Source organism: Columba livia, chromosome 13 (genome assembly GCF_036013475.1).
Source record: "Columba livia isolate bColLiv1 breed racing homer chromosome 13, bColLiv1.pat.W.v2, whole genome shotgun sequence".
NCBI lineage: Eukaryota > Metazoa > Chordata > Aves > Columbiformes > Columbidae > Columba > Columba livia.
Window position 1 is genome coordinate 1,294,765 of NC_088614.1, and position 20,863 is coordinate 1,315,627.

General features: G+C 44.0%; 1 long non-coding RNA gene across 4 annotated transcripts in view; it reads right to left on the bottom strand.

The window, feature by feature from the left end:
- Positions 1 to 644: 644 nt before the first annotated feature.
- The window catches only part of LOC110360413 (uncharacterized), a 50,261-nt gene continuing 30,042 nt past the window's right edge, over positions 645 to 20,863 (bottom strand). For 3 of the 4 annotated variants that reach the window (XR_010465869.1, XR_010465868.1, XR_010465870.1), the window contains 3 exons: positions 14,157 to 14,339; positions 5,872 to 8,868; positions 645 to 5,170 (listed from right to left, as the gene is read on the bottom strand). This is a non-coding gene — a long non-coding RNA (uncharacterized LOC110360413). The remainder of the gene's footprint in view (positions 5,171 to 5,871; positions 8,869 to 14,156; positions 14,340 to 20,863) is intronic. The other variant, XR_010465871.1, reaches the window with a different exon arrangement.

The window sequence follows — 20,863 nt, forward strand, 5'->3', positions numbered from 1 at the left end:
TGCTCCCCAGGAACAAGCGCCAGGAGCAGAGGAAACGGCCTCAAGTTGTGCCAGGGGAGGCTGAGGTTGGATGTGGGAACAATTTCTTCCCCAAAGGGCTGTGGGGCATTGGAACAGGCTGCCCAGGGCAGTGCTGGAGTCACCAGCCCTGGAGGGTTGGACAGACGGACATGAGGTTCTCAGGACATGGGGCAGTGGTGGCCTTGGCAGTGTTGGGTTGACAGTTGAACTTGATGATCCTAAAGGTCTCCTCCAACCAAAACAATTCTATGATTCTATTCTCAGTCCCCTTTCTGCCTTCCATGAGTGTCTTTTCCCCACTAGTGCTCTGCGTTCAGCAGGTCACACCTATTTCTAACACTGGGTGCAAAGAGCACAGCTGCTGCACGGGTGTACAACCCACACACGTGCTGACAAGACGGAATACAGCACAAGTCAGAGAACGAGTTGGCAAAGATGATAAACAACTGTGGGCAGCTTAATTCAGGCAAGTCAAATACTGCTCCAAAAATGCCTCGGCTGAAAACAAAGCTTTAGGATAGGCTGAGAAGTGGACATCATTCACAAAGAACAACTGTTGGAATCCGGGGATATTTTGTAAAAGGAATTTTAAAAGAGGCAATAAGCACAATTAACCATGAGGATACATTTTATTTTAAAACAGAAACAGCCCAGACAACTCTCAGATCCAGAGTGCAGAAGCCATCTACATACACAACTAACAGTTTTCATGCCCAATGGCCTTGTTATTTGAAGGATACTAATGATTGCAATGCATGTAGGGTGAAATTTAATGCTCTGGGGAATAGCTCATGCATGGTCTAGGAGCTATTAAATACCAGTTTGCTGAGGTGTTAAATGAAACATTGCTTAATGGATGAATTCCGCTGGAGTCAAGTATTACCCTCTGTTGATGCAGCTCCAGGTTGATCAGCCCTGGAAACTGGGTACTTGTAATGCTGAATAAATGGCATTTCTAGAGATAAAACCTTGGCTCTGTTTCAGACAGGAATGATTTTTGTGTTTAAAAAACAAAATCAAACCCTAAACCAACAAAAAAACCTACAACAACAAAACACAACCAAAACCATGCATTTTAAATTCCTTTTGTGTGCAGGTGGCTTTTCCTCCAAAATATTAAATAAGCGTGAGGATGTTTTTAGTCCTTGTTGCTGCAGTGAACTTATGGCTGAAATCACTCTCTACTGACCTGCTCAAAATGCGAGTTTTGCTTCCATACGTATTGAAGAACTGGTTTTTAACAGGTAGGTCTGCAACAGAATTAACTGAAAAAAAAGCTTCTAGATCCAAACATACATTCAAAATTTCCAGTGTTCAGCTCATGGATCGAACATGTTCCCCTAAAACAGAACCCAAGTTACCCCGTGCATTCCAGCACCAGCAGCAGAGGCCGGGGGCCAGACTTAACTAACACTGGGGAAAAAGAAAGGATCTTAACACAATAAAAATATTGTTAAATAATTTTAAGCTCAACATCTTGTGCTTGGATTTTTAAAGAGCTCCGAGTGTGTGTCAGATGGGGGATAACCCATGGCGATACCGCTCGAGTGCAGTTTCAGTATGACCTGCCTCCACTTCTCTCTCCATTAGAGCAACTTTTCTTTTAAGCTGTCCCCTCTGCTTCTCAAACGCTTTTCGAGAAAGAAAACTAAAAGTTCTTGACAGTGCTATTAAGGCAAGTAACTCGTGCTTCCCGTTCCCTTCTCCCACCAGCAGCCTGACTCACCTCTGGATGTACATGTGCACACAGAAGCCACTTTGGTGCTTCGTCTCCTGAAGTCCCCACAGACACGTCCTCACAGATACACCTACGTGACCTTGTCACGGTCCATTCAGTGATGGTCTTGTGATGGTTCTTTTACTTTGATCTGAGGGTGCAAAATTAAGGCAACCAAAATGCCAAGGGGTTATAATTCAATCAAGCAGTGTTACTTTATTAATTTGCCCGTAAAGCAGCACGCAATAGAAAGAAAAAGTGAGAAAAATTAAAGGAAAAAGAAATGGGGAAAAAGTAAGAGTAAAGATGAGAAATGAGGTTGCATTTATCACCAGTCCAGTTCCAGAAGCTCCCTCTGGTCTCCGGTCCCGTGGAGTCCGGCCGGTCCTCCGTCATGGTTTGGGATCCTCTGGCGGGAAGATCTTCAACGGTGTCCATTCTGGAGTCACCTTTTATGCTTCTTCACCCCCCTTGCTTCCATTGTTTCAGGCCAGTCTCCACCTTGATTTCGCAACCCAGGCTCGTACTGCGCAGGCTCAAAAGATTCACGCTTTCTTTTGCCAGCGTTTATGTGTCCAGCATTCAGGGGTCTTTCTCTGGTCCATTGGTGACCTCAGGACCCTTGACGAGCTTCTGGGCATGCTCCTTGTCATTGGCCATTGTTTGGGGGAGCAGGTGGGGGACACGTCTAACTGAGGCTGCAGGTGAGAACACATCTTCTGGACGGCAGCGATTGTCCCTGGGTCAAAGAGACCCTCATAACAACAGCCTTCAGGAGGCTGGGGCTGGTTTGGCTGAAGCAGCAGGCGAAGTCCACACAGCAGCCATTGTGAGCAGCAGCCGCCCCGATCGCAGAAACCAGTGCAGCACAATGCTGCCCCTCCGGCCTCTCTCCAAGTCAGTGTCCACGCGTTCTTTCTGTCAGGGCCTCGGTTCTCTCCGTTATTGATGGTGATGCTCAGGGAAATACTGCTCCATCTTCAGACCGACTCTCACAGACCTTCACTGTGTTAATGTAACCCTAAACCGGTCCTAAGAAACCAGCTGAGAGAGCAGGATATTAAGCTGACACCTAAACCCAGCAATTAGTAATAAAATAAGTTAATACGAATAAGGGTCATAGATTTTAGGCACTTACTAAGTTAATAAGGTTCACAGGTGTGTTTTAGGCACTGATTTGGTGTTAAGTCACAAGAACGGTATTTGTTAAGATAAGCAGAAGGTTCGGAGACAATGCCCTTCTCTCAGAAGATAAGGTGGCGACACCAGCACAAGCAGGTTACAGCCGAATAACAAAGGAATGTAATGTATAGGCAAAAGATTTATTGGAAATGTAATGAATACGCATGATCTGTTCGGATATAACCTGTGTCTGGGAATTGTCCAGGGGCCCCACTAGGCAGAGCGATCCCCGTGGGTGTGCCGGTACACCAATAAGGGATGGTTGCTTGTAAAACCTTAAACCCTGGTTTTAGAAGTTTCTTCAATGAGCCAATTTTACGGCATCGAGCTAGGCAGGGTATTAAGCTAGGCAAGCCGACCATGGCTACACGTTTTTTAAGCCGGGACAAATCACAGGCAAATCTCACTCAAGAGCGAGTGGGTTCAAGAGACATTTTAGACTCACCTATACACAAGTAATGCATTTTGCCTTTACAGTGTGGTAAGGAAGGACTCCTCGTTTTACAAGGGGGAAGAAAAGTACGGTCAAGTTCAAAGACTGACCCAGCTGACCTGGGAAACTTCCAGAAAACTCTCAGCCTTTTATCAGTCACTCGTGCTGACCCCAGTGCCTCCCTGCTTTCCATATATATCCAGACTGCTCTTTAGCAGTACAAGCGATGCCATGTATTTCTTCAATAAGAGCAGTGGACACTAAGCTGAACAGAGTTCATAATTTCTCTTTTACTCTGTTACTGTCTGCCTGTGTAGAGTTTCTTGCCTGAAAAAGAAACCAGAAGGGACCAGTAAGGTGAGGTCACTGTCTCCAGGGTCCCGACTGCTCTTCTCCTTGGCCAAGGGAAACCCAAACCATCTGCATCTCTTTTAGTGCTCACACACTATTCACTTACTCTGAAACCAGCTACAGCCCCTGGCATGGGGTGCTTGGGACTCAGACACATGGGAAAAGAACTGACTGCAAAACCTCTCTCTCTGCTTAGAATCTCAATTGTAGTAACTTGTTACACCAGCTCTATTTTCTAGCTAAAGGTTAGTTTGCCCATAGCTTTGAAAATAGGCCTGATTCAGGAACATGCACCAGAATGTCTTAGACCCACCAGTTGATATTTCTATTTCGAGATTATTGCTTAAAGGAAAAAAAGTGGTAGCTTTTGATGAAAGGATTGAGATGTTTCTCCAAAAACAAGAAGGGCTTGCACCATGGGTGCAGACAGTGCTGCTATGGGGTGGAAGGCTGGACTCAGTTATTAATTTTGATTCATTTCCCAGCTCTCAGTTCCGAAGTCTTGTTGAACCCTTGTCTCAGTCACCATCCACTTCCTCCACCCTTTCCTGCTTTGCCTGTTTAGGTTGCAGATCCATGGAGCAAGAACATTTTATCCAGCAGCAGTACAGCACCTCACACAATGCACACCTTTTATCTAGAACATGAAGACCCACCTCAGGTATGCAAAGATGTACAGGAGCAGAGGCTACAACAGAAGCTGCTTGGCATGAAGGCTGAATGGGTTACCGAGTGGACAAGGAAATGTCAAAAGCGTTAAATATCATCAGTTAATGGAGTAAACTCCTCTCCCACAAAAGTAACGCGGGAATGTATAAAATATCCCTCACATCATTAGAAGAGCTCTCGTTCAGTTAACTGTCACAGTACTGCACATCCTTGTGAAGATTAAATGGACAATTCAGAGAATTGTCTTTTAGCTCCATGCGTAATTCTTTAAATAATTACACATGCAATAAATTAATGAAAATCAAAGAAACTGCCTGTGCTTAGAAAACCAGCTTAATTTGGCACGCTCTGCTGCACACTTCTGACTGCTCAAAATCTTTCAGGCCCCGCTTAAACCAAACGCGACCACGCTGTGCAAATAATCTTTATTTAAAAAATAGTAAATTAAATCTGGCGCTAAGTTAGGTGTGAAATTCTTAAGCTGCCTCCTAAGAAAGGAGATATTGGGGTCAGATAGGGGCTGCCACCCTGGTGTCTCCAAGCACACGTGTTTCTTTAGAAAGGAAAACTCGCCAACAATCGTTGTGTTAGGTAGAAAATAACTGTTGTTACACATGCCTCCTCTTTCCGCAAGAGTCACAGGATGGTGTTTGAAGTGTTCTTCTGAAATCTGCTCATTCCGTGGCTTGTACTGATGTGGCTGAGCTATCTGTGCTTGTCTTCCTCGAGCTGTGCTCCGAGGTGCCTCTGCCGGCTTCTGCTGCTTCGTGGATCCCCCCAGCGTGCTGTGCCACACTCTGGAAACAGAAAATGTCCCATTTTGCACATCACGCCTTTCAGTAGCTACCAGAGGACCCCTTCATGTGCCTTCGCTGTCACTGGGCAGCAGCTGGGCCTTCATCAGGGTATTTATTGAGGGAACTGCAGCTCTGCGGTGCCTCCCCACAGCCTGAGCCTGCGATCGCGAGAGTGGGTGGCACAGCCTGGGCACCCACTTGCTCGGTTCTGCACGCTGGGAAGGCATCTCATGGGTGTTCGGTATGATGGGGAAGTCTTTGAGACAAAAACAAACCACAAAAAAACCCCAAATAAAAAACAAAACAACATCCTCCCCTACTATAAAAAAGCCAAACAAACCATAGAAGGAGTAGAAATCTGATTAAAACATGACAGCACATCACTTCTTGAATTATAAATGTGCAGAACATTGTTTTTCCTAAAATCAAATACATTTAAAGAGTAGTATAGATATGGAAATAAGTAAGACTTGTCTGTTACCAAATCTAACAAAATATTTGAATTCTTGAACTTTGAAACACTCCATAAACACACGTTTAGACTGGAGACATGAAGGAGCTCAGAAGTTTTGAAGTTCTACCACTTCCAGGCCAGAACTTTTTCAGGGCTCTGAACTGCATCGATTAACATTTCAAATCCACGTGAGTCTCCCTGGGGTGCATGGAATCAGCTCTCCGTCTGTACAGTGTTTTCTACTTACAGGAGGCAAGGCCGGGAGGACCAGACGCTGCGTTGGCATGTCCACTCCATTTCAGAAGGAGTCTGACAGTGCGGTATCACTTAAATAATGAAGCGCACATCTGGCAGGAGATTGCTGAGGTTGGCAAAGTTTGTACAAGGTCAGTTCATCCTCTAAGCTTCTGCAGGCTGAAAATTAAGCAAGACGTTTACATGGCAACAAGCAGAAGCAACTGATCGATCTCAGGGTTTGTTTTCCAAGTAGTATGTCTTTCTTTTTAAATCGGTCTTTATTGTCTAGAAATAGGAGGGAGTACTATTGTATTGCTCTGAGTCACATATTCTGAAGCCTTTCATTAGTCAATGCATACCCACTCAAAAATATGTTCTTTTTCTTTATAAGGAAGGTAGAAAAATGGCAAAACGCCACAGAGGGTGAACTTAACTCTATTTACCCCATTATTGTGCTTTGCAAGTTATGGGCTAGTCTTAACAAAGGATGGATAATCCTTGAAGGAAGTGGAAATAATACAGGATCAGGCTTCAGAAAATGTATTTACTTAGTGCTTTCACTAAGTTTCACAGGATAATACCTGCTCAATACGACACATGGTATCCAGTGTCTTTACACCTGGTTATCATCTTACTTGATGGAAAATGATTGGTCCTGATGCAAAGTTTCACCTAGAAATTCTGTATTAAAAGAAAAAAACCACCACATTTTTATAACTCAGAGTAAATGAGACAACATAATAAACAATTATTTTTATCACTCAATAAATGACACTGATGGTTGACAGCATGAAGAAACAATTCAGCGAGTAAGGGGTGTAGGTTAAAGCCCAGATCTCAATGATTTTTCACATTCTAACTATTACCCAGAGCAGCTTTTCTTCAGCACTGGTGCAAAGGAGCTGTCTGCACCCCAGCTCAATGATTTAGCTGCAAGCAATTGTTTCGTCTGACTCTTTGACATTCAAAAAAGATACTCAAATCCTTCTGTTTTCTGGAGTTTGGTCCTGAAGTGACTGAAAATCTAGAGGAGAATCCTGACATAAACACACGTAGAAGTCTGAAACAAGGTAAATTTTTCCTTTCTTGGCTTTTTCCAGTGCTCTTGGTTTTATGTTACTATCCTGTGAGACAGGTCAGCCTCCTCTACACCCAGAATACTGAAATATGGACTTTCACACTGTAAGATCCCATTAAAACTATGGCCTTTTCAATGAGCTGCTAATCTTGGTTTTATGAGTCACTTAAAACAAATAAAAGCAATTCTGATGACCATGGGAAGTTCTGATATGTTGGCACAAGTCCATGGTGATGCCAAGTGACACCCCACAATGGAAAAGCAATCCGAAGGGTGTCTCACCCATGGTGTGCCTGGTGGTTTATCCCAGCACACACCCAGAGTATAGTCAAGATGCTTCTTTCCTTTGGGGTTCAAGAGCATCCTATAAACCTTACCACCAAAAAGATTATATTAATGCAATACGTTACCATGGAGAGGAGCCACTTCACACTTCTCTCACATTGAACTTCTTCCCTCTGTTTTTCTACCTTGAAAACAAGGACACTATATTCCTCCATATGTGGAAAGCACCAAGCACATTCATTTTAGCACCAATTTTGTTTACTCCTTTTTCTGTTCAGAGCAGCAAAGATCTACTGTCAGATCGGTTTGTGCTAACATTTGATTTCCTTCTTGCTTCAGCTCGGTCAGTCACTGACTAAAACTATTATTTTGCTTTCTTAATAGACAGTCAGCCGCTCTTGCCAAACTTATTGACAGTTCCATCTCCACTGGTGTCTTCCCTCCCAGAAAAATGGAAGGGGAAAAACAGCTGGAAAGTTACAGGAATAGGCTGGTAGCCCTTTGGAAAAGAGGTGACACAATTTAGAGATTCAGGCACCTACCATGCTCTGCAGCAGAAGGGCAGCAGCACCGCCAGCCCTGAGCCCCATGGCCGTGCTGCGGTCTGGTAGCCCTGGGGCTGCCGCTCTTCTGAGGGGCTGGAAACAACTTCACCGTAGCAATGACGATGCTGTAAAAATCACTAGTGCAGGGATGGGGTCAGTTTTGACAGGAAAGGTCTTGAGGTACTGGAGCGAGTGGAGAGAAGGGAACGGAGCTGGTGAGGGGCTGGAGCACAAGTGTGATGGAGCGGCTGAGGGACCTGGGGGTTCAGCTGGAGAACAGGAGCTGAGGGGAGACCTTCTGATCTCTGAACTGCCTGAAAGGAGCTTGGAGCCAGGGGGGTCGGGCTCTGCTCCCCAGGAACAAGCGCCAGGAGCAGAGGAAATGGCCTCAAGTTGCGCCAGGGGAGGTTGAGGTTGGATGTGGGGAACAATTTCTTCCCCAAAGGGCTGTGGGGCATTGGAACAGGCTGCCCAGGGCAGTGCTGGAGTCACCATCCCTGGAGGGCTGGACAGACGGACATGAGGTTCTCAGGACATGGGGCAGTGCCAGGGGTGGGTTATGGTTGGACTCTATGATCTTGAGGGTCTTTTCCAACCAAAATGATTCTATGATTCTATGACTTTGCATTGGCTTCTCCATAGTGTAACCAGGGACCTGAAATGAAAAAAATCAAGAGATTTTACAAGTGCTTTACCTTTTAAGGCTTCTGGACAGTGACCAAGAACCCTTGGCCTGCCCTGTCCATGTCTTCCACTCAGCACAGGAAAATCCCTGGGTCAAGGTCTCAGCTCTGCAGTTACATGCCAACAGCCATGAGCAGAACACATTCGTCCTGCCAGCTGCAGCATCAGAAAACTGCAGCAGTGCCACGTGGATCTGGAGAAGAACAGCCTGGCTTTGAGTTGACACCTTTATCTTCTGTGCTTCACCCACAGTTCACTGCTTGTCTTCTTTGCTGCAGAAGGGGCGGTTGGTGCTGCAAGACTGGACGAAGGCAGCAGAGGGGATTTCAGGGCGATGAGGGGATGCAAACCTGGTTTGACAGGAACGGACGCTGAACGGCTGTTGCCACCGCAGGGACACTGGGCAGTCTTGTCCCTGAAAAAGAAAAGCTCACTGTTTATACTTCTGAAAACTCTGCTTTGGGAAAGGTAATTTCACGTTGAGGCACAGCATGTGCAGACCAGTTGGCCATGGCATTATGGACAATGGAGGTAATGAATGTAATCTTTTTCCTGAATTAGACCTAACTGCAAAGAAGAAAATAATATTCAAACTACATGAAGAGAATAAGACCGAGTTTGCCTTGGTGTTGGGTGTGATAGGCAAGAATCTCTTGAGCACAGTGTACATGCTTAAACACTTCAAGCATCTCTTTCCATGTTGGATAGACATGAGGAAGGAATTGTTGGCCCTGAGGGTGGTGAGAGCCTGTCCCAGGTTGGCCAGAGAGGTGGTGGATGAACCAACCCTGGAGACATCCCAGGCCAGGCTGGACGGGGCTCTGAGCAACCTGAGCTGGTGAAGATGTCCCTGCTCATGGCAGGGGGGGCACTGGGGAGCTGGGGAGGACCCTTCAACACAAACTGTTCTGTGATTCTACTGCTACCTACGAATTTGAGAAAGGAGAAGACTGAGGCTCTTGTATCCCCCGTGAGTCAGGAGCAGGACCCAGAAACCCGCACAGCCAGGCAGAGTCCTTCACCGCTGCAAAAAGGAGCTGGTTTATGTTGCCAAACATGCTCTCATTGGAGCAATTATCTTTTGCAATCTCCGACAATAATTTTTAAATGTTCTCTTCAGTATCATCACTGAATTCAAACTGCATTTTTTTTTAATCCACTGTCATTCTCCTTTCCAGCTCTAATTATCTGGATTGTGTCCACACCATGAAGCAGAATTGTGACAAGAAAGCAATCACCCCAGAGGTTTCCCAGAAATTTGCTTTCTAATTGGGTTGAAAATGCCTCAGCTTTCTGCATCACATTTTGCACATAACTGGGTTTTCTATGAACATAATCTACGAAATGCAGGAATGCAATACTGTGATTATTCGAGCTGTCGCACCACAAGATCTTATGGTGCTGCACAGAAATTCAGGCAAAAAGACAATCAGTTCCTGTGCAAAAGAAATTAATATTTGAGGGCAAGATTTAAAACAAATACTGGAGAAAGACATTAAGAAGATAACATTGAAATGAATGGGTGTTGCACTGTAAGCGTGATCTATAATTCTATTGCAAAGAAAATAAACATCATCTGTTGAACAAAAGCCAGAACTTTCCAGACTGTTACTTACAGACATGTCATTTATGTCATGTAACCTCTCTGTCCCTTATTTACTTCTTGGTAGACTGGAAATAATACTTAATATATCTCCCTCGTGAAGCAAGATTAAATGTTCACAGTGCTTTGCAATCATTTGTTTGACAATATGGCTGTGGAATACTATTGCGAAAGACAAACTGTGCAATATTCATAGCTGATACAGTATTGACTAAGCTCATCTTTTCTGTTTTTCAAGTTTTAACTAAGCAATGCTTAATGAAATTTGCTAGACTAACGGCTCGTGTTGTCTCTGCTGGTAATGCAAAAGCAAACGGCTGTAAGTGCGGTACCCTGAAGGCAGACATTAGGAGTTTCTCTGCTGAATCCAGCAGAGAAGTTTCTTGCATCTCCGTTGAATGCCATCATGCTGTGATTAGTTAATCATTAAGTACATAGTGCTTTTAATTAACTGCCAACTCTGCTTGGGCATCTGTTCTGAAAATCACATCCGATCATGCTTTTCCCAGTCTGTGGCTATGGAGCTCTTCAATAATACAGTTGTTGCTCCATCCTCCAGCTCTCTCTGCTGCAAGACAGCTCAAGTCCAGAGTGTCCTACGTGAAATGAAATATAAACGAACTATTCTTCCAAGGGAATAAAAGGAAATGGGAATTAAGCAAAGTTATTTGCAGCAATAGGTAATAAATGTTGCGACTTAAAAGTAGATCAAGCCAACTAACGTGTTTATTGCAATTTTATCAGCTAGCCTTTTTATTTTTTCCCCACAAACACTAATCTTATCTGTAGAAAATAATCCTTTCTATTCTATAAGGTGCAGGGAGACCGATAATAAATACAACAGATTCTACAAAATATTTCATTTTACTTAAAGTGAGATAAAGATCCACAGTGCAAATATTCCCTTCCAAATGCTCAATTTCTCCATCTACACAGCTCAGCCTCTGCTGCCTTCAAAATGCTCTATTCTAAGTGTATTTTAAAATAAACATCAACATCTTTGGAGCATGTATTGCTGGAAATAATGAGATGGTAAGGCATATTAGGCAGCACATTCTGTTTGAAAGGCCGTAGGAAAAAAGCACCGTCAGAGGCAGGAGCACACGGAGAGAGGCTGGTTGTGCATGTCCTCGCAGAACCCATTGCCTGGCTCTTATGGTTGTGTTTGGTTTGGAGGGGAAGGTGTCTGAGGAGCAGCTGAGCCCCTGGGTTTGTCCAGCTGGAGCAGAGCAGACTGAGCGCAGAGCTCATGGGCTGCAGGTTCCTCAGCAGGAGCAGGAGGGGCAGGGTGAGCTCTGCTCTGTGACAGTGACACAGCCCAGGGAACGGCAGGAGATGTGCCAGGGAGGGGCAGTGGGACATGGGGAAAAGGTTCTTCACCCAGAGGTGCTGGACACTGAACAGGCTCCCCAGGGAGGTGTCACGGCCCCAACCTGACAGTGTTCAAGAGACTGGACAACGTGCTCAGACACACGGGGTGACCTGTGGGGTGTCCTGTGCAGGGACAGCAGTTGGACTCGATGAGCCTTGTGTGTCCCTTCCAACCCACGACATTCTATGATTCTATGATTCTATCACATACAGATCTGGGCTAGTTAAAAGGTAGAATTCATAAAGCTCCCATTATTTCTCTACAGAACTGTATGTCAAGGAAAAGGGCACCCTTTGTCAAGTACTGAGAATGGAGAAGAATAAACCATCATGAAGCTTGTGGTTCTTTCAGGAGTGGAGTGAAGAAACTCATAGCAACCTTGCAACATGGAATAAAATATTGCAGTTAAACAATAGCCAGACCACAGCACAGCGGCATGTAATGGTTATGGTTAATGTAACAAACACTCACTGCCAGCTACACGTTTTACATAATAACCCTTTTTCAACAAGTTCAAAGTCATTCTCTTGTTTGCTTTAAAAATTCCACTGTGGATGTCAAGATGTTCCAGCACACAGAAAAGAAGTATTTCATAATGATATAAAAACATGCATTTCTAATTGTTTCCATACTGAACTACACCGAGGGCAGCACTTTTATATACGGAGTTCAAGGTATTCCCGGGAACAGGCTGTTTTCTGGTGACATCATCACAACACTGTCACTCAGGCAACAACTTGCTGCCATGGCAACCACCGCTTTTACCAATGCTGAATGCCAGCGAGGTTAAAAACACCATTTGGAGATTTGCTAGTTAAAAGTTTGCTAATATTTGATGAAAGAAGCCACAAGGAGTCTGTTGCAGATGCACAGCTTTGTGCGGTTCTCTCCCCGTTATGGGGAAGCTGAGAACAATCAGTTTGATCTTCCAGCCAGGGAGTTCCAGGGGCAATCGCACTTCTAGACACATCCTTAAATGCCACTGCAGATAGAAATGGGCCCGAAGACCAACTTTGTGATCTGGGGGCAGCTGAAAGAAAACAACTCTTGCCTTATCTAAAAGAGTCCCCAAAAATGTAAAGATTTGGAGATCTAGAGATCTCAGAGCATAGACCACACAGAGTGTCAAGATATTGTACTAAGACATGTCTTTGGAAAACAAGTGGATTCCACCATACCACCTGCAAAGAATTATAAGATATGAGATAAAAACATCTGGTTTTGTAAGCAGTTGCTCTCTCTGCTGAGACTGCTGTCAGATGAAATCAGTTACAAAACGTTTTAAAACGAAAAGCCACATGTTTCTGTTCCAGGACTTTATGCATTTTACTAACCACAGGCAAATCTTAGAGCCTCTAGAACACTGTCAAATTAAAGACACCAACCTGGCCAATAACCCACCCTCTGCAGGACATCAGACAATTTCCTAACTTTAATCATTAATGTGTTCAGCTGGTTTTGTCCCCATCCAATACAACAGAGGTTCGCAGCCAACATTCCCAGGAAATCAAATTTCCGGTATTGAAAGGGTCATAAGCACAATCCAGTCGGAACCCACTCTGAAACCCGACTGAATATCAGCACACTATTTTTCATTTTGCAGCAGCAAACCTCATCTCACTGAGATGCTCCAGGAGCTGCCATGGGGAGGAAGAACCGGGAGGGGTGTGGAATGTACAGGTTTATCCCTCTGGCTTCTTTTCTTGGCAACACCTTACAGGGAAGGTCTTCACTGAAAACCTTAAAGTGGAATTTAAATGGGCATGTTAGAAGTGCAAAACCTAAAGTCTATTTGTTTATAATGTTTACTGCCACATTTGAACTAACTTGCCACTACCAACAGTCTCGAAGGAATAGCTAAAGCCAAATGATAACACTTATTTGTGGGGTGTTCTCAACAATGGGATACTGAGATCATGGAATCCCAGAGTGCCAGGGGTTGAAGGGCCCTGGAAAGCTCATCCAGTGCAATCCCCCCATGGAGCAGGAACACCCAGATGAGGTTACACAGGAAGGTGTCCAGGCGGGTTGGAATGTCTGCACAGAAGGAGACTCCACAACCCCCCTGGGCAGCCTGGGCCAGGCTCTGCCACCCTCACCCCCAACAAGTTGCTTCTCACCTTTCAGTGGAACCTCCTGTGTTCCAGTTTGCACCCATTGCCCCTTGTCCTGTCACTGGTTGTCACCAGAAGAGCCTGGCTCCATCCTCCTGACACTCCCCCTTTCCATCTTGATCCCCAGGAATGAGTCCCCCCTCAGTCTCCTCTTGTCCAGCTCCAGAGCCCCAGCTCCCTCAGCCTTTCCTCACACGGGAGATGCTCCACTCCCTTCAGCATCTTGGTGGCTGCGCTGGACTCTCTCCAGCAGTTCCCTGTCCTGCTGGAACTGAGGGGCCACAACTGGACACAATATTCCAGGTGTGGTCTCCCCAGGGCAGAGCAGAGGGGCAGGAGAACCTCTCTGACCTACTGACCACCCCCCTTCTAATCCACCCCAGGTACCATTGGCCTTCCTGGCCACAAGGGCCCAGTGCTGGCTCATGGTCATCCTGCTGTTCCCCAGGACCCCCAGGTCCCTTTTCCGGCACTGCTCTCCAACAGGTCTTTCCCCAACTTATATTGATGTATGAGATGTAACAGCAAGCTTTGGGAATTGCTCCTGTTCTGGGTCTGTAGGAAAGACATTCAACTCCAGAGCAATGAAGACAACATGCTTTGAACTCACCCACCTACTGTACTTCAGGTGCTTTTCCATATGCATCCTACTGGGCATTTTGTCGTGTTCAGGACATTTCCTTTTTGGTCCAGGAGAAGATGAAGGCCATTGCTGGTTTTCATTTCCACACATTATCCAGTGATCCTGGCTCCTATTGGTGGTGAAACACCCTTTCCACGCAATCCTCCCCCATCATCTGCGAGAACAGAGATGTGGAAGAGGCCAATTACCTTTTGGAGAGAAGGAAATTACTTGCTTATAATTGAGTTCTCTGAGCATGGTGTCCGCTATTAGAGCCACACTCATCCTCCAACCTCCCCCTGAGAGCTGGGGTTTTATTCCTATTTAAGTTCTAATTATTATAATTAGTCTGAAACGGATTTGGGAGTTAGGGGCTATGATATGCCATATAGACCCCTCAAGGCATCTTTTTGTACTAACTCATTATGACCAGTTCTAAACTTTACCATTTAATCTAGTCATTCAGTACCCAAGGTCACAACAGCTGAGACCCCCTGAGCATCGATCCACAGAGACTCCCACCTTCAGAGAACTACAATTAAAAGGTAAATAATTCCCTTGCTGCCTTCTCTGTGAGGCAATGCTATAAGTCAGAGAATGGAATCCAACCTCAGCCTAATTACTACTTCGGTAATTTACACGTTTGCAATGAAAAAGTTGGCAAACACTTTTTCATTTGTCAAAACTGAAACCCAAGGCCAGCTACAGCTCATTTCAGACTGGACTTGCCAAGACTCGGCCTTACAACAGTCAAGTTGCAAACTTTGTTAGTCTGTATTGCTCAAACGCCAAGAAATTCTGAAAAGCCACGCTCCAAGAGAGCCAAATCATCACCACAACATGCAGGCCATGCAACGGCATTCTTCACCATGCTAATTAAACATGCAATTGAATCAATACACTACAACTTCTAAATTAGTTGAATCAGACTGTGCGTAAAAGGATTTGAAACGCTCAAAGCTGAACCAAAGTATGAGCGAGTACAAATTTAAAAACACCATCACCCAAGTTGACAGATTCCAAGCAGTTCCACAGACGCTGGTATTTTCCTGAATGACAGCAGCCTCCAGGCCTGAAAACTCTAAAGCAAACCTTTGAGTTTCACAGGAAAGAGCATGAAATGCTATTAAGCACAGCAGCTTGTGACAGTGCCAGCAGCTGGAGCCCGGCACACTGAGCCAGTAATGGAGAAGGAGGCAGTTTCAAATTCTTCTATTGCTGATTCTTTGAAAGATAAGTGAATTACATCAAATCAGAAAAATGCATCCACTTTTCCACTAACAAAATACACTGTGCAACAAAGCAATTCTTGCTAATCATGCATACCATTAACCTCGAGTACAAAAACCAGTTGCTGAACTGAAGTCTTAGTGAAAAGGTGGCTCTTTGAATCAGAATTTAGACAGTGTAAGTAATAATGTGCACCAATTTCTTGATAAACAAACCCAAGTCCATTACAGAAAAAAAAAAAATAATGGTAAACAAACCGCATTCTAGATATGTTTTATAATGAGCAAATCACAATTTAGTCTATGTTATTGTAAGTTTATTACAATGCAGCGCATACAACTCCCGCACTGGTTTGGCCATGCAAGCTAACATCACACTTGAAGATCTGACAACTCTAAATCTTTGGTTGCAAACAAGTGCATCTAGAGGAGGGGAAAACAAAATAAGTACTGTATTTGTTCTCATTTTCTGCTAGAACTATGAGTGCCAATTCTTCACCCTGGCAGCAAGCTGAAAGTGCCCATGGGGTGCCGGGCACCATGGGGCAGCTCTGGCCCTAAGTAGGGACCCCAAAATGAATTCTCTGCCTCCTGGCCAACATCAGCATCACACTAGGGACCACTCTCAAGAAGTCTGCACTGTTGCTGACTGAGCTCTGTGTTTGCAGGTGACAAATAGACTTCAATGCCCAACATTGCTGGGTGAGGAATAGCCCTCCAATTTTCCTAAATTAAATTACAGGCTACAGTCATATTTGTAGCCAGGTACATTAACTACAGAAGCAATATTTCAGCTGCTGCTGTTTCTTCCTCTAAGAAAATAAAGTAGGAGAGAAAGTCGAAGGACAGAGGCAAGGGTGTGGGTCAAATATTGCTACCTGAATCTGGACATCAAGCTGCTCTTGTAGCTGTTCAAATGGCCGAGGCCCCATATAAGAATTGTGGCAAGACTAAAAATTAGTCCCAGCCATTGTGCTACTTACAGTTCCTGAAAATCAGTTTTTACTGGTGGCTATTCAGCTTTAATTAGACACACACAGACCTCTGGGGGCATCATTTAGGAGAGAACACACTTCTGTTTTCACCTGTTGACTGAGAAGATTGCATGTCACGGGCTGCACAAACAAACTGCACAGGCAAAAGTTACTTTCCCCTCCTAAAGGATGAGGAATGAAGTAATAAATTTTGTATATTGGCAGCCACAAAAGCCCACAGGAGGCTGGGGTTGCCCGGGAGACACGTTGTGCTCCAGGGAGGGTTGCCAGCTCTCCCGAATCTCCAAGCTGCTCCCATGCCTCCATCCTTCCCCCTCCGAACGGCACCAAAACCAGGAGTTCGGGAGGAGTCGTGTGCGGAATGCCCAGCAGATGCACAGGACTCAAGCAGACTATAATTCTAAATTCAAGGGGAAAATTAAGGTGCCAAATTTTTGATTTGTACTGCAGGCAGCAATGTGTCAATGACACGGAAAGCTGTGAGTTTGGTTTTTTCCCATATGTGGATTTACTTTCAACAAGAAGACAAACATGGAGAAAAATATTCCTCCAGAAGCATGTTTGTAGTGTGTTTTCTCAGGCATCATCTCCTCTTGTACCTATAGGTCACTTAAAGCAGAACTGCACAGTGAACCCAGGTCTTTTTATGAAGTCTTAAGAATCGATACCATGTAATATTCCCCTGTGTGCTGAAGTTCTCATCTAATAACAAATACATTATTTAATCTCTCAGGTCTGATGTCTAGCATATCATATAATCCTAAAAAGCCACAGGTCTCCCCCATAAAGCTGCCCTCGGTGTATTGTGAAGGCTCATCGCTATCGGTATCTCCACCCCAGCAGCAGCATTTTCCTTGGAGCTGCTCTGTTTCATCAAGCTATTAGATGACCCGACGTCCCTGGGAGCCCGTGATTAGTGAATCCAGACTTTTCTGTGAGTATTTTATTCCTGAATTTCCACCTTTGGAGGGATGGTTGGAGGGGAATGATTTTTCTGCTGCATCAAAAGACATATCGGTTTAATTTAACACATTCCTGCAAGCAGAGTCTGGTCTTCTTCATAAATAGCTACAGTTGCTCTAGGTTTTTTGCTTCATTTGTGCAAGGATAATATTTCACAAGAAAATTGTGAGCCAAATCAAAAACTAAATGCAGAAGAATAAAAAAATGTGAGCCAAAAGAGTTTCTGAGATGGCAATTATGGCACTCACGGCTGAGGATGCCCAGGCCGTGCAGGATCAGGAAGCTGTGACAAGGCCTATTTTTTGTTTGCTTATTTTTTAAAAAAGCAGGTGATACTGCAGAGAGAAGAATGCTTCTTTTCATATAACATTTGTTAACTGTACTTTCGCAGCATTTGTGGGGTTTAATGTGTGTAAATCACATGGTAAAATAGAAGCATGAAATGTGGATGTAATTTCATGAATCAGAGGGATTTAGAGAGTTACATGATAAGAAAGTGTGAAGAACATAAAGTTTTGCTTTGCTTTTAAACAGCCGCTATAGCAGCCTCTCCACACACAACGCTGGGTAAAGGTCTAGTGGCTTTTCAACACACACAAACCAAAATTAATTGCTTCACTTGCCTCTAGACCTAAATCTCTCACTTATTGTCAAGCTGATGCTTCCTTCTGGGGAAAGGTACCATGAAAGGAATTACCATTTCTCCTCTCTGAGTACTGCATTCATTTTGGGGGGAGATGGATCTAATCTGCCTCTGGAGTTTCTAAGGTCCTGGTGTCCTCAAGTAGCAGATCTGCATCCCCTGGGAAACAATGCTCACGCATGTACCTCCTGTGGTTGCTTGGGAATACAAAGGTAAGTGATTCTTTCAAAATATAAGATAGATAAGAAGATAAGATAAGATAAGATAAGACAAGACAAGACAAGACAAGACAAGACAAGACAAGACAAGACAAGATGCTAAGATAAGGGATAAGATAAGATGATTGATAAGATGATAAGATATCCAGTGTTTTTGCATACCTTCAGTCAAGGTAAAGAGCAGCACACTGCTAAGTTAGGCTTCTTTTAAATGCCTATTTATTCTGTTAATCAATACATACTGATAAGGATTATATGCCCTACACCTACATTTACCTTGGCTGATACCAGCAACCTGTTAAGTGCTGCTACAGCCTGTCTAAAGTATTAAAAAAATCTGGTACACTTTCCATACATTATGACCACTCAAACCATTCTAGTTTGATGAGTCTGAATATCCCAAGTGATTTATAACTCTGCAGCAAATGGACCAAATTATCCTTCCTGTCTCCCCACACCTGAGAGGGCACAAACCCCATCCCCACACCCTGGACCTGCCTCCGGACTCCTCGATATTTTCCATCCAGACAGGATTGTAGTTACATACGCCTGCCCACACTAAACATTAACAACACATTTCCAACTAATGTAAAGGTGCATTAACATTAGAGTAAAATCATTACAGGGGTGCTGGAAATAATAACTATAAGAACCCTTCCTGCTATAAACACCCAAACGGCAGAATTAACCTTAAACTTCCAAATAAACAGCTTTTACCAGTATAGAAATGAACAGGATTGATTCACAGACAATAATAACTGTGTGCCTTAGTGTGGGATGACCAATTTGGACCCATTCATGTTGGAAAAGAGTTGGTGGCTGTTTGGAGAAATGGCTTCTGTTAAAAAATAAAGGTATTAAAAAATAAAATAAAATAAAATAAAATAAAATAAAATAAAATAAAATAAAATAAAATAAAATAAAATAAAATAAAATAAAATAAAATAACATAACATAGCATAACATAAACCAACACTTTTTTTACCCTCCCTCCTTTTTCAGCCCAGAAGGAGGTGGTAGACAGTTTGGATAAAAGCACTTTGACATAAAATTATCTGAGGAAAAAACACTGTTAATTAAACCCCTGCAGAAGGTGAAAGCTTCACTTACTGAGAACAATCCAAAGTTATGTCCTTTGTTCCCTGCACAGCTTATAACTGTTATTTTAACAGGACAGATTAGAGGATTCTGTCCTTACAGCAAAGACTAAAACTGAGGGGAGAAAATTATTTGACCTGGGGAACTAAATGTTCTGAAAGACATGTGCTTAATTAATTTTTAATCTGTAAACTGAATTAAGTCTCTAGTTTAAATAAAGTGTTTTGGAATTATAAAAACATAGTATTATTCACACGTAAAAGAGAGGTGGGTGGGTCAACCCTAATTCACATGCAAAATTCAATTATTTCATACTTATGAAACCATGTCCAGTTTTTAGATAGTCTGTTCCCCCACTCCAGTTCAAGCTCATCCTTGTAGCATCTGCTGCTTCTGAGGAATGAATGCAAAGTCCTTTCTGGGCGCACCCAGCGGTGGTTAAAAGGGCGGCTGCCATTCGGACACTGCCAGTAATGCACAGGATTTCAAACACAGTAATAAGGAAAAGGTCAACTCCATCCCAACTGGCCTGCAGTTCAAGCTGCAAGAGGGGCCTGTCATTTCTCCAGGTCATTATTATCGCTGTTGGGTGTGGGAGAACTTAATTTGAAATTGTCTCGTATTTTATTTCTCTTCAATGTTTTAATTCCTTGGAATGAGTATCTTAAACATTTAGTTTGTAATTGTAGGATCTGATGAAAACTGCCTAGCCACAAAATGAAATAAAATTAAATTTAAAAAGGGAGAGGGAGAGGGAGAGGGAGAGGGAGAGGGAGAGGGAGAGGGAGAGGGAGAGGGAGAGGGAGAGGGAGAGGGAGAGGGAGAGGGAGAGGGAGAGGAGAAGAGAAGAGAAGAGAAGAGAAGAGAAGAGAAGAGAAGAGAAGAGAAGAGAAGAGAAGAGAAGAGAAGAGAAGAGAAGAGAAGAGAAGAGAGGAGAGGAGAGGAGAGGAGAGGAGAGGAGAGGAGAGGAGAGGAGAGGAGAGGAGAGGAGAGGAGAGGAGAGGAGAGGAGAGGAGAGGAGAGGAGAGGAGAGGAGAGGAGAGGAGAGGAGAGGAGAGGAGAGGAGAGGAGAGGAGAGGAGAGGAGAGGAGAGGAGAGGAGAGGAGAGGAGAGGAGAGGAGAGGAGAGGAGAGGAGAGGAGAGGAGAGAAGAGAAGAGAAGAGAAGAGAAGAGAAGAGAAGAGAAGAGAAGAGAAGAGAAGAGAAGAGAAGAGAAGAGAAGAGAAGAGAAGAGAAGAGAAGAGAAGAGAAGAGAAGAGAAGAGAGAAGAGAAGAGAAGAGAAGAGAAGAGAAGAGAAGAGAAGAGAGAGAGAAGAGAAGAGAAGAGAAGAGAAGAGAAGAGAAGAGAAGAGAAGAGAAGAGAAGAGAAGAGAAGAGAAGAGAAGAGAAGAGAAGAGAAGAGAAGGAGAAGAGGAAGAGAAAGAGGAAGAGGAAGAGGAAGAGAAAGAGGAAGAGAAAGAGGAAGAGAAAGAGGAAGAGAAAGAGGAAGAGGGAGAGAAAAGAGGGAGAGGAAGAGGAGAAGCAAAGAGAAGGAGAAGTAAGGAACTACATGAC